This window comes from Vulpes vulpes, chromosome 12, assembly GCF_048418805.1.
Source record: "Vulpes vulpes isolate BD-2025 chromosome 12, VulVul3, whole genome shotgun sequence".
NCBI classification, from domain to species: domain Eukaryota; kingdom Metazoa; phylum Chordata; class Mammalia; order Carnivora; family Canidae; genus Vulpes; species Vulpes vulpes.
In genome coordinates, this window is record NC_132791.1 from 67,612,198 (window position 1) to 67,624,646 (window position 12,449).

Sequence of the window (12,449 nt, forward strand, 5' to 3'; positions counted from 1 at the left end):
TAATCCGCGCAGACACCACCGAAGGGGCTCACCGGAGTGGAATCCCAAGTGGAATTTGGATTTGGAGAAGAGTTTCTTGAACATTCACTCCTTCCTTGTTGGGGTTGTTTTTTTTTTTCTTTCTTTCTTTCCTTCTTTTCCCCCCTCTCCCCTTCTGCGCCTGTCACTGGAGATGAACACAGCGCGTTTGCTTCCCAGAAAGTAGTCGCCGCGACTGTTACCCCCAAAGAGACAAGCACACATGTAGGAATGACAAAGGCTTGCAGAGGAGAGAGCGCAGCTTGCGGCCCGCAGAGATCTCCTCGATAATGGATTACTAAATGGGATGCACGCTGTACCAGCCCGCCCCGAGCCCCGGCCGCCTGCCCGTCGATGCACCGAAAAGGTACGGCTGGGGCGCCCCGGCGCGCCCCACCTCCCTGGCGGCCCGGCTCTGGGCAGCGGGTCCCGGGGCCGCGGCCGGCACGCGCTGTCGGCTTTGTGGTCGCTGCGTCCTATTCTGTCTGGTGTCTGCCTCCCGAGCGTTGCCCGGCCCTGGGGGAGCAGTCGTGAGCCCAGCCCGCCGCTCCTCTCCGCCCTGTGCCCGGGAGACCGCGGGGCTCCGCGCCTCGAGCTTCCCCACCCGCGCGGCGCACACGCCCGGCGCCGCCCGGTGCTGCCTGGCAGGGGGACGCGCGTGTAGGACCCGGGGCCCGTCCTCACTTTCGGGCCAGCAGGGAGGGAGCAGAGAGGCCCCGAGAGGGTGGGATTCTCAGGAGCGCCCAGTCCTGGTGCAAAGGCGGGGGCAAGCGTTGTGCCCTCAAGGGCTGGCGGACGTTGGGTGGAAGAGCGCCGGTGGTGCCCAGCACCAGGTTTGGGTTCTGTGGTGGGAGAAGGGGTTCCGCAGAGACGGTGGGGAAGCGAAGAGAATCTTTTGTTGTCCGCTCGGGGTCTGGGAGTGCGGGAAACTTGTAATGGCCCTGGTACCCGTGCGCCCTGCCACTTGGGGACATCCTGGCTTTCGCGGCCGCTGGCACCAGAGGTTCCGGGCTTTGTTTGCTCGAATGAGTGCCCAGGAACGGTCTCCTCCCGGTGTGGCGCGGTGCCCCCCGCCCCGGATCCTGTCCCCCGCCGCAGCTCCCTTCTGGCCGGCGAGGGCGGCATCTGTCGCGGCTGCGTCCCCCTCCGGCACAGAGCCCGCCACGCCGGGGCTTCACGCCCGCTGCGCCCTCCTCCAAAATCTAAGGGGTCCCTCTGTGGAAAGGAGTTGTCCCTGGAGGGGAAGGGTGGAAAGACTTGCGAAAGATGGCCCAGTGCTTGCTACCCAGACAAGGGCTCTGCCCCGGCCACAGGTCCTGGGGGCCGGAGTACTCGCTGCGTCCTAGAGAGCTGCGTGGCCGGCCGCGGGCCCTGGGAGCTGGCCCGGCAGTGCCCGCCCTCCCCGGGTGACTCCGCGGGGATGGAAGTGCCCCTTCTCCAGAGCCTCTGCCTTTCCCCCTCGGCTCCCCACTGTGGTATACGGTGCAAAAGCAGGATCCCAAGATCCGCTCCCTCTCCCCACACCCGAGAGGTACAGGGGGAGCCAGGGAGCAGTCCCGAACTTGTGCGTTTCGGGAAGGGAAACAGGATTCCGCTGTCTTTCCCGCTCCCGCGCCGCCTCCTTTTCCAGCACGGGGTCGCTCGACCGGGCGCTTCTGGAAAGTTTCTCTCAAAGCCTGGGCCGGCAGGCATGACGGGGTTGGGGCGCAGCCTGTGCGGCCCGCGGAAAACCGAACCGGGAGGGAAGCGGGCGGACCGCCCGGGCCGCGGGGACTCGGGTGCTGGCCCGCAGGCCGCGGCTCCCCCGGCCGGCAGTCGGCCGGGATGCGGCCTCGGCGCTGCCCTTGCTGGGCCGCTCGAGAAAGCGGGGGCGAGGCGGAGGGGAGGGAAAGGAAGTTCAGGGGCAGGATTCAGGATGCTGGGGCGGCCACTGGACAGCGGCTGGCGCAGGGGCCAAGCGCAGCAGCCCCAGGCTCCCCCTGGGCCACGCGCGTTTTCCCAGCCGGCGGGGGTCCGGGGAGGGTGGAGCAGGCAGCCAGGTGTTGGTGGAGCGGGGAGCAGCTGCGTCTGCACAGCCGGGGAAGGCGCCGCCAGCCGCGGCCTCCGGCCCGCAGCGCTGCGGGCAGCCCCAGTGGCCGTGCCAGTGGTCCTGGGAGAAAGGTGGCCGCTGTGCCAACGCGGTGGCCGGCCGGTCGGGCGGCGGCGGGATCGCTTTCGGCGTCCGCTGGAGGATGGAAATCAAGTTGCTCCTTACCGAATTTGATCCGTGAAAGGTTTAAAACACAGGCGAAGGCGGACGCACAGCCACGCGCGCGCGCGCGCACACACAGAAGCACGCAGATGCTCACACTTGTACGCGCAACTTTCTTCGCCTCACATCTGAAAAGATGTTTAACCCAGTTGCAGTGTTCCGCCAGCAGGTCTCCAGAAAGCTATGCAATGCCCCCCAGCGCTGGTTTTTAAGTCTTTCCGGGGTAGGAAGGTCTCGAGTGCTTCTGCCGGTCTTTCTTGAATCCTGATAATTGTCCGTCTTCCTTCAGACCTACATCTTGGGCATCAAGTCCAATTCTGATGGCGCAGAAAGGCTATAGGTTCCAGACACGTGAATCCTTTCTTTAGGCTTTTTCTCCCAAAGTAAAGATGCCTGTGCTCAATTCTGAATTGAAGTATCGTACTTTTTTACACCATAACCAAATGGCTACCAGAGGTCAAGACTGCAAAGCATTTGGTGTGTATTTTTTTTATAATACCCTGTTTAGTCTGCATGGAGCAGTTTTATGATTTACAGTAAGCTTTGATGAAACTACGCCAGGCACCAAAGTTAATTATTAACCTGACCTTAAATACTGTGGCGGAACACTGTCTCCACCTATTAACCTCAGTTATTTGTCAGAAAATAATTGCACTATTTGAATTTGGTTTACCCGTGCTTGTTTACACGGTAACTTTTATTTGAATCTTGAGTAACTCCTACTCTGTATTATTATTTTCCTTTTAGGATATTCTTGAATGAGGCACTTGGCAAACCAATCCGAAAGCGGGAAAGAATGGAGGTCAGGTTTAAAGCCTCATCTCTGTTGCATCCTTTTTCAACTTGATGGAAAGGAAGCATTCTAGTTCCTGTGTCTTATTTACAGTGCTGGGGTGGTGACAGTCTTCCCAAAGTGTTGGGTTTTGTAACTATCACCCCCGAGAGATGGGCCACACTCTTCAATAATGCATGTAGTCCTCCTGTGTAAATGTTGAGCAGCCACCCAAAACCATAGTCTCAGGAGCCATCTGCAGAATGTACTTAAAACTTCTACTACACTTAAATAGGTTAAGAATTCATTAAGAACTAGGGTAGAAACCTAAGTAAATGTTGAATGAACGAAAGAAAGACATAGTCACACATGATTCACATTTCTCTGCTTAGAATGGACCTGCTGTTCCCCCCCCCCCCCACAAAGCAGCTTCAAATAAGTGATTATTTATTATAAAGTGGCAATAAGTGCAACTCTTTATTTACACACACAGCAACACACACACACACACACACACACACACACAAACACACAGCCCTCAAGTTCTTTCCAAGCCTAGTGAATGCTTTTCCCATCATTAAAAAAATATAGCATTTGCATTTTGAGTGGGCGGGTAATATTGCTTAGTATGTTGACTCAGAAGGAGAGCAAGAATTAAGAAGACTGTTATCTTCATTGAATGAAAATAAGGCACCCAAATTAAGAATTTGTATTAAATTCAAAATAAATACTCATGCTTTAAAAGCATTGCACTCCCATGTGAAATGGAAGGAAAAATACCGTTTTGAAGCAGGAGGTAAGTCAGACACTTTACTACGGGTACATGGTGGTTCAGCTCTTTTCTGAGCAGGACAAAAGAGTGATCATGGGAGAAGAAGTTTTTTAAAACTAGATTGCCAAAAGCGAATATATTCTCTCATCTTATTTGTTTGCAGAAAGGAATCACAGAACAAGCCAAACTAATTGCAAATGCTTTAATTAAGCATCTGCCGTTTGCAGCAGTATAAAGCCTAAGAGAGACTGTGTGTGTCTCTCCCTCTGCCTCCCCCACCCCAGGTTTCCACAATTTATTGTCCTCCTCCCGGAGTGGGTGTTCCCTGGGCCCTGGGCGTTCACACTCCCAGAGGAAGGTGGAGCCTGGAAACATCCTGCTGTGGCCTCCCCTATCAGTGATCAGTGTCCCCCACTCTCTCGAGGTACCCTGGAGCCAAGTCATCTCTGAGATCTTACTATTCCAGAGTGAAGGCTTTTCTCAGCAACTGAGCTATTCTCTGCCAGCAACCACATGGTTGCCTCTTGGGGATATGAGAAGGCAGGGAGGCATTTAATCCCTCTGAAATGGGCAAGTGAGATGTCATACCACACAAACCTCAAGGGGAGAAAAGCGTACAGGATACTGCTCAGCATGGGACTATTGCAGAAGAGTCCATACACAAGGGGCTCCTGCTTTGTGAAGCTGGCAAGTTCTTGTAAAACTTTCTGATTCGAATTAATTCAGATTCCACTAATGGAGAGTATCCTCTAAAACTGTCAGTACTCAACACAATGTTTCCCAAGTAACCTCTTCACCCCAGACCTCTCTCCTGGGTCTCTCAGATAGCAAATCCTACAGGTTAGGTAGCCTTCTTGGATCTGATAGACATCTCAAACTTGACATGTTCTGAGCACCCAATTCTGGGTCTTTTCTCCCCTAGAGAGGCTTTTCTTATAACTTCCTCCATCTTGGTGGTAAATGGTGGAACCACATGCTTTGGGTTGTTCACATGTGAAAACTTAAGACTTACCCCTTCACTCTTTGTTCAGACCCACATCCACTCCAGCAGCAATGCTGTGGGCCGCTCCTTCAGAAAGCGCAGGGGCCTCCTCCATAGTCGTCCACCTCTGGAGCCCTCCTGGTGCCTGAGCCGCTGCCTTCTCCTGCTGGGTGACTGTGCCAGCCTCCCAACTGGTCTCCCTGCTTTGCTCTTGGCCCCCTACAGTCTCTTCCCCACACAGCAGCCACAGTGATTTTTTTGGAAAAAAAAAAAAAACAAAAAAACACGAAGCCAGATCAGATCACTTCCGCTCAGATGCTTTCCCATCTTCTTCTAGAAGCCAGAGTCCGACCTACAACCTTTGTGGCCCAAAGGGATCTGGGATTTCCACCCCTCTTTAGGGCTACATGACTATGCCAGACGTGTTCTCTTCGGGGTCCGTTGCATGCTCTTCACTTCTGCTCTTCCATGGCTGGGATGATTCTTTCCCCAGATAGCTGTGTGGTTTGCTCCTCACATTCTTTAGGTCCCTGTGCAAATATCACTCTTGCAGTGAAGCCTTTTCTGATCACCTAACTTTACTCTTTCCTCCAGGACTCCCACCCCCACTCCCCCTGCCTCATTTTTTCCCCCCTTCTCACTTTTAACAGCCCGACAGAGTATATGTTGTTCTCATTTATCTTCTTTCTTCCACTAGAACATAATACCACGAGGAAAGACTTTCAGGTGTTATTCACTGCTGTATCTCCAGCCCCTAAACCTGTGCCTGGCACACCATAGGCCCTTTGTAACAAGTATGTGTTCAATCAGTTAACTGATTAATCAATCCATCAAGAGTGACTCTTTTTACAAACATCTAATTTTTCTTTTTTATCTGCTCTTGTTTTTCTTATGTTTCCACCCAATGACATACTTCTTTGCGTGTGTGTGACAGTCTTCCATGTACACAGGTGATTTGTCTCATGCACCATTAGTGGAGCGTGCATGGCGGGTTGTTTTCCCAGTCCTGGTGATGGATTGGGGCCTGTGAATTCCCACACCTTCACCCAGTCCCCTTCTGTGGCCAAGAGCACACATCTGTGGTACACCTGGTTGAAGCTGGAGGGAATCTGAGTTTTAGGTAAAAGCAGCTTGCCAAGAAACAGAGCTAGGAAGATAGCCAGCACTTATGGGGATTGAGCTTTTGACCTTGGCCTCATTTGTTCTGCATTGTAACCACTGGCCACAGACCCGTTGTGCTTTTTTGGAGTTTGCTGATAGTACTTTTTAAAATCCATCTTTCCAGGGGCACTTGGGTGGCTCAGCAGTTGAGTCTGCCTTTGGCTCAGGGCGTGATCCCGGGATTCGGGATTGAGTCCCACATCGGGCTCCCTGCGAGGAGCCTGCTTCTCCCTCTGCCTGTCTTTGTCTGCCTCTCTCTGTGTGTCTCTCATGAATAAATAAATAAAATCTTTTAAAAAATCCACCTTTCCGACAGGAGAAGATAGTATGCTTATGAACCCACATTTCTGCCCCCTACTGCCAGTACCATGGTAATTGTAGTTAAGATCCTCTACCTGGATGTCCTGAGTTCTAGACTCTTATTTGGACAAGCCACTTAACCTCTCTAAAGCTGCATTATTTTAAACAAAATTTGTGAATAGTAAACCTATGCTTCCCACCTTGTCGAAACTGTTGGGAGAATAATTTGAAACCACAAATGTGAATATTTGGTAAGATGTGAAATGCACTCTGCAAACTTGGAAGAGTATGACGCTAATTCCTTTCTACCTACCCCAGACCCTGGGCCTCGCAGAGATCTTGCTTTACCGTCTACTAAATCATACAAGAAAGATTATATTCTGTTGGCATCACATTTTAGTATAAACCACATGATGAAATTAAATAAGATCCCCAAATTCATTGGAAATTCACAGTCTTCATAGAGCACGGAGAGCGGCAAACCTATTCATCAGAATGCCAACTGCCTCAAGTGACGATGGCTTTTCAGTGTGACCATTAATTTGGGCAAGGTCATGGGAGTGGCACTCTGCCAGGCATTATAAAAGGTGAGGGCATTGTTTTTGCTGAGGTAAGCCTTAAAATAGTTCATGTCAGTGTAAGCATTAATGTAGAACAGACATGTCAGGGTGAACCAGGGGTGCTAGGAGAGGAGTTTTGATCCTTGCTGTGACAAGGGCGAATTCACTAGGATATTGAGACCTCGAGTTTATAAATGTGGAGGGACTGTCACAGGAAGGCAGTGGGCAGCGACGGGGACAATGCAGAGGCCATACTCCGTAGGGAGATGTAACCCACTGATTTGCAGCCTGTTTTTTTTTTTTTTTTCCATTTACAAATACCGTGACTTTGAGCCAGTTACTTCTCTGCCTCAGTTTCCATCTGTAAGATGCTGGTATGACGCTAATGTCACGGCTGATGAGAGTCAATATGGTAACATCTGTAAAATTCATAGCACAATATCTGACACAGGATACCCGCTCATTAAATATTAGATGTTATTTTTATTTGGGGGATAGAAGTCACGGAGAGTGCCCTGGTGGGGAGAGTAAAAAGGAATTGGCCACAGAAGTGTAACAGATGGTACAAAGGAAGTCGCCCCTGGACTAGAAGTGAACATTCACACCATGAGCTGGCCACAGTGCCAGGGGTTTTCAGCTGGGAAGCATGTGAAAGAGTCACTTGTGTGAGAAGAGGAGTTGTGATCCTCTTCCTGACTTTGGATGCTGAAATTTCACACCCAAAATATGGAAGAAAAAACATCATACCAATAAAACCACTGTAGGCAGTATAAGACTTCACATCAGGTAAGAGCCTAAAGGATGACTGCTTAAAAAAAAAATGATAGACTTCACTTACTGACATCTAAAAATAAAATACACAATTTGCATGCACTAAAGAATCTGAGAGCAGCCTGTAATGTTGGTTCAGGGATGAGCTGAATTGACCGCAAGGACCCTACCTGTCATGGAGAGAAGCTTGTCTGCTGACTGCTCCAGGAGGCTGTAGCTAGGCCTTCTACCAGAGGGCCTTCCTGGTGGCCATCTACTTGCTGGATTGCTCTTCCCTGGCCAAGCCCAAATCAACTGGTTTGGGAGAGCATTGAGTTTCCACGCAGAAGCAAAACTCCACCTTCCCCACCAAATGGAGCAAGTAGTTAGTTGGCTGATCCCATAGGAGTTAGCATTTACCCTCCTGACTGGTACAGTGTCCTATTACCTGACATCTGACTCAAATGGTAGTTGTAATACAAGTTCTTATCAGGGAGAAGAATCTCACTTCTAAAAGATATAGAAGAAGGGGCAATAAATTGGTATAATCACCACAATTCCCTGATGGACTCTTCTTGGACCCAGGGGGAGCAAGACTCTCCCTCTGTGGCTTACTTAGAATAACAGTTATTTTCATCCAGGAGGAAAAAAAAATTCTTTCTTAGACTTTGTAAGTAGAAAGAGGATGTCAGGAGAGTGAAATAAATCAGCAATTAACATGCCCCAAAGAGGGAAGGGCCAGGTCTTTCTAGCAGCAAGTGTGATGACTGGTGCTTTGAAAATAATGGTTAGACAGGTATTTCCACATCCGGCTCATAGACCTGAGGCTTTCATTTAACATGACTCGGCACTTTCTAGTGGTTTCCAACTAACCTATAATTGCTGTTTGTAGAAAATCTAATTCAAAGAATCCACGCCAATTAAAAAACTGGGAGAAGAACCACTAAAACGGATGCTCTTTCACAACACTCTTATGCCTTCTGCACCCACCCACCCCCATGTTTAAAACCAAGCCTTTGCCATGATTTGATTGGAAGCATGTCTAGAACACAACTGGATCAGTCACTGAACACAATGAAAACAATGCCACTAGAAAAGAAACATTTTAGAAACTGGGAAGAAATAAACAATCTATTAATTATGGTTGGACGTCAGATAAGAGTTTTACAGACAAGCTTTCTGGGATGGATCCATTCTTCTTTCCCTTTTCCTCTTCCTGAAATCTTTTTTTTAAGGAGAATATTCAATCTTTTCATTAATATTGCAGCAACACCAGTGCTTCCCCACCCTTTCCCCAGACTCCTACTGTCCTTGAATGAGGAAACTGAGAGAATACTGATTGAGCTGGTGAATGGAAATGTTCCTTTCCTGAAAATGGAATGCTTTATGAAAAACTGCATTCCACACACACACACACACACACACACACAACCCCCCCCCCAAAAAAAAAAACAACACCCCACTCAGACAATCCAACAACTGTCTCTCCTCCTTTTTATTTCGGAGAACCACATGACTCCACTCATGTATTTTGGTGTTTGAATGCATTTGTTCTTAGGCCTCAAATACCCAGGTGGAAAACCAATCTATTAAGCCTTTCGTTATTCCAAAAACGTGAGCATCTGAGTTACTAAGAACATTCTCATCTCTGTAGGGTGAGCGATAAATAGAAACCAAATTGTTTATAGCATTCTAAAGTGGAGTATATGCAGCAGGATGGCAGTTGGGTGGATTTTTACAAGAAGAATACTTGTAAATGGTTTGCGAGATGGATTCCGTGCTAATTCTTCTCGTATCATGAATGATGGCCCTAGCTAGACACTGTCGCTGGGATCTTCATCTATAAATCATGGAGGCTGCTTTCTTATTCGGTTGCCATAGTTTCAATGCCTCAGATAGTGTTGGGGTGTCTTGGGAAAGGTTTGAGATATACTGGGGCTTGCAAGCCTTGCAGTTATTTTGGCAGTTGTGGTGCTCTGAAAAGAACCGAAAACCGCTTCTCGTATAATTCAGTGTTGGATTAAAAGAGGCAACTTCTGAGTGTCTCTCTGGACCTTGTTATGTGCACATCCAGCTGATATTTACTCCAGGATTTGCCTCATGCTCAGTCTTGGCTGGTTAAAAAAAAAAAAATTACTGTCCAGGGACTGATGTCACTTTCATCTTTCAACAAGAAAGCCAAAGGGTGCGAGCTCTTCATTAAGACTATTCACAAATGTGGAGGTAAATGAGGGCATTCATGGCTCTGCTCAAAATTTCAGGTTCATAATTCGGGTTCGGCTCTGCAGATGGCTAAATAAATAGAATGACCTCAGGAGTGCTGTACGTTGTGCTTTGGTATGGCAAGGGAGACATGCTGTGCTTTACCTAAGGTTTAACCTCCATTTTTTTTGTTGTTGTTTGTTGTTTTTTTTTGTGTGTGTGTGTTTTGGTTTTTGTTTTAGGGTGGATACACATTGCTAAGGAGCTAGAGACCATTTCACTGTATTTTGTGACAGTGGCCCACAGGGCTTTTGAGTATCTAAGCTTTTTGTTTGTTTGTTTTCCTTTCTGTAATTATCATCTTTGGTTGTTTTGCCTTTAGGTTTGTGACTTCAGGGCTGATTAGGAAAAGCTGTCCAGTTGTGGATATATATTGGGTGACCGAGTCAAGAGTAAGATGGGGAGGAGTAAGTTGCTGCAAGAAGGAGATACACACACTCAGTGATTTATGTGCTTCGTGGGTGATGTAGAACACAGCTTTCCTTTGTTAGGTACATTTGGCCTTGTGTAACAGATACTGGTACACTTCTTAATGCTTTAATTCCCATTTCTCAAGTGGACTTTCAAGGACTCCTGCCATTCGAAGCCAAGCCATTTCATTCCTTTGTAGATTAAAACATAAAATAAAACAAGCGCACACTTGAAGCAAACAGCACCGAATTCAGGACATGCAAGGCGTCAAATAAAAATCCAGGCAGAGTCACAGGAACAAAACCTTGAATTCATTACAAATGGGTCTAATCTAGAAAATTAGTCACTTTTTTCTTCCCTTACTAGAAAATGACTAGTTTTTATTGCAGGGTGAGCTTCAAAAGCAGCCGTTTTACATTTCCCCAGACCCAGCCTGCCAACATTTTTGTGTAAGATCAACAAGCATTTTTCATGCACGTGCCTATTATTTTTACCCCCTCCCCTATGCAACCACACAAAATGATTGATTTTAGAGGCCAATAATTTCAAGTAAATTAAAAGGATAACATGGCCTTAATTGTTACTGGCTTCACCAGGCTTCTGGGCACCAGAATTCCTTGAGGAGAAACACTTTTAAGTGTCACAGCAGTTTCTGATCATGTGGTCTGGCTTACCCATAGGCTGCAATTATCCGCACACACTCCCCGCCCCCAACCTTTCTTCCCCTCCCCCTCCAAATTCTCTAGGAAGCAAAGAAAACATGTATTTGTGAATTCAGTATGATGGACCTCTGGTTATTTGGCATAGTCTTGTTCGTTTTTCAGTGTTCTCCTAAGTGAGTTGTTTCTTGGGGATTTTGTTTGTTTGTTTGTAAGATTTTATTTATTTATGCATGAGAGACCTAGAGAGAGAGAGGCAGAGACACAAGCAGAGGGAGAAGCAGGCCCCGTGCAGGGAGCACGACATGGGACTCGATCCCCGGTCTCCAGGATCCCACCCGGGGCCGAAGGTGGCGCTAAACCCCTGAGCCACCAGGGCTGCCCTGTTTCTTTGTTTTTTTGAGGAAGGCTTAGTGATGAGGAGGACCGGGGGGAACTAATATCTCAGATCAGAAGCTTTTTCTTCGTTGGAAGAAGAGTTTGTATGAATTCAATTTGCTGTCCTCCTGACAATAACAAGATTGTGATTACTCTTTGGCGTCCAGGCAGACACAGTATTGTACACATAGCCTAAAGAAAAGTAAGCAGTACTTTTTGTGTGAATGTCAGTCAGATACAATGTGGACTTTAATTAACCTTAATTAATGATTTCTGATTACAGATTTTCTTTTGTGCCTCCAAGACGCCAGTGCCTTGGAGGCTGTATTTTGGTGGAACATTTTCAGACAGCAGTGACTCCAACATGCTTCTGTTATCTTGCCATGCAAACCATACTAGGTTCTTATATGAAAAGCGTGATTCTGTATCACTTGCAAAATGGTCATGCAAAGGAAGAAATATCATTTGAGGGACAACTGAAATTTATAAGTGATCCAGATACTTTTAATCTTTAGGAGAACCATTTTTAATTTTCTCAAAACTGAGATTTACTGGCTCCTGGAGGGACTGGATGCCCTTCCTTCCCAAGATCAAATGGGACTTTGAGTTCTTTCAAATGAAAGAACTGGGGGCAGTGGGCCAAGTGGCATTTCCTTTGCCCAAAAGTACCTGTTACCATGTGCTAAACATAATGATGGGGGAATACTATAAACATGGGAGAGATAAAGGCCTTACTTTTGGTTAAAAGTACTTTTTCCCGTGGCAAGAGTTCTACAACAGATATCAAGAAGCTGAATTATAATGTTAATGTGCTACTTAGGTTTGACTTTTAACTAGAGGGTCTAATAAAAGTTAGGTATAATATATTAATTAGATTATAAATTTCTTATTAATTAAATTTTCGTGTGAATAATCATTCAGTAGCTTATACAAGATTCTAATAGCATATAGCCCATCTAGTTTAGCATAATTTGTGCTTATGAATTATATAAATGTTTAACTTTTTACAATTAAGCTTACCGATCTATAAGCATCATAATGAGAAATTACCTAAATTAAACTGATGTGCCGTATTTGCTGTACTGTGTTCTAGGGTAGTGATTATCTAAGATAATTTTCAAGATGGTTGTCTCATTGCATGCAATAATGGTTTTACTTTTAGCGGAAATAAAG

General features: G+C 47.2%; 1 protein-coding gene across 3 annotated transcripts in view; it reads left to right on the forward strand.

Moving 5' to 3' along the window:
• Nucleotides 1-246: 246 nt before the first annotated feature.
• The window catches only part of SEMA6A (semaphorin 6A), a 124,146-nt gene continuing 111,943 nt past the window's right edge, over nucleotides 247-12,449 (forward strand). For all 3 annotated transcript variants that reach the window (XM_026015431.2, XM_026015432.2, XM_026015430.2), the window contains exon 1: nucleotides 247-385. The gene's annotated coding sequence lies outside the window, so the exon portion shown is untranslated. The remainder of the gene's footprint in view (nucleotides 386-12,449) is intronic.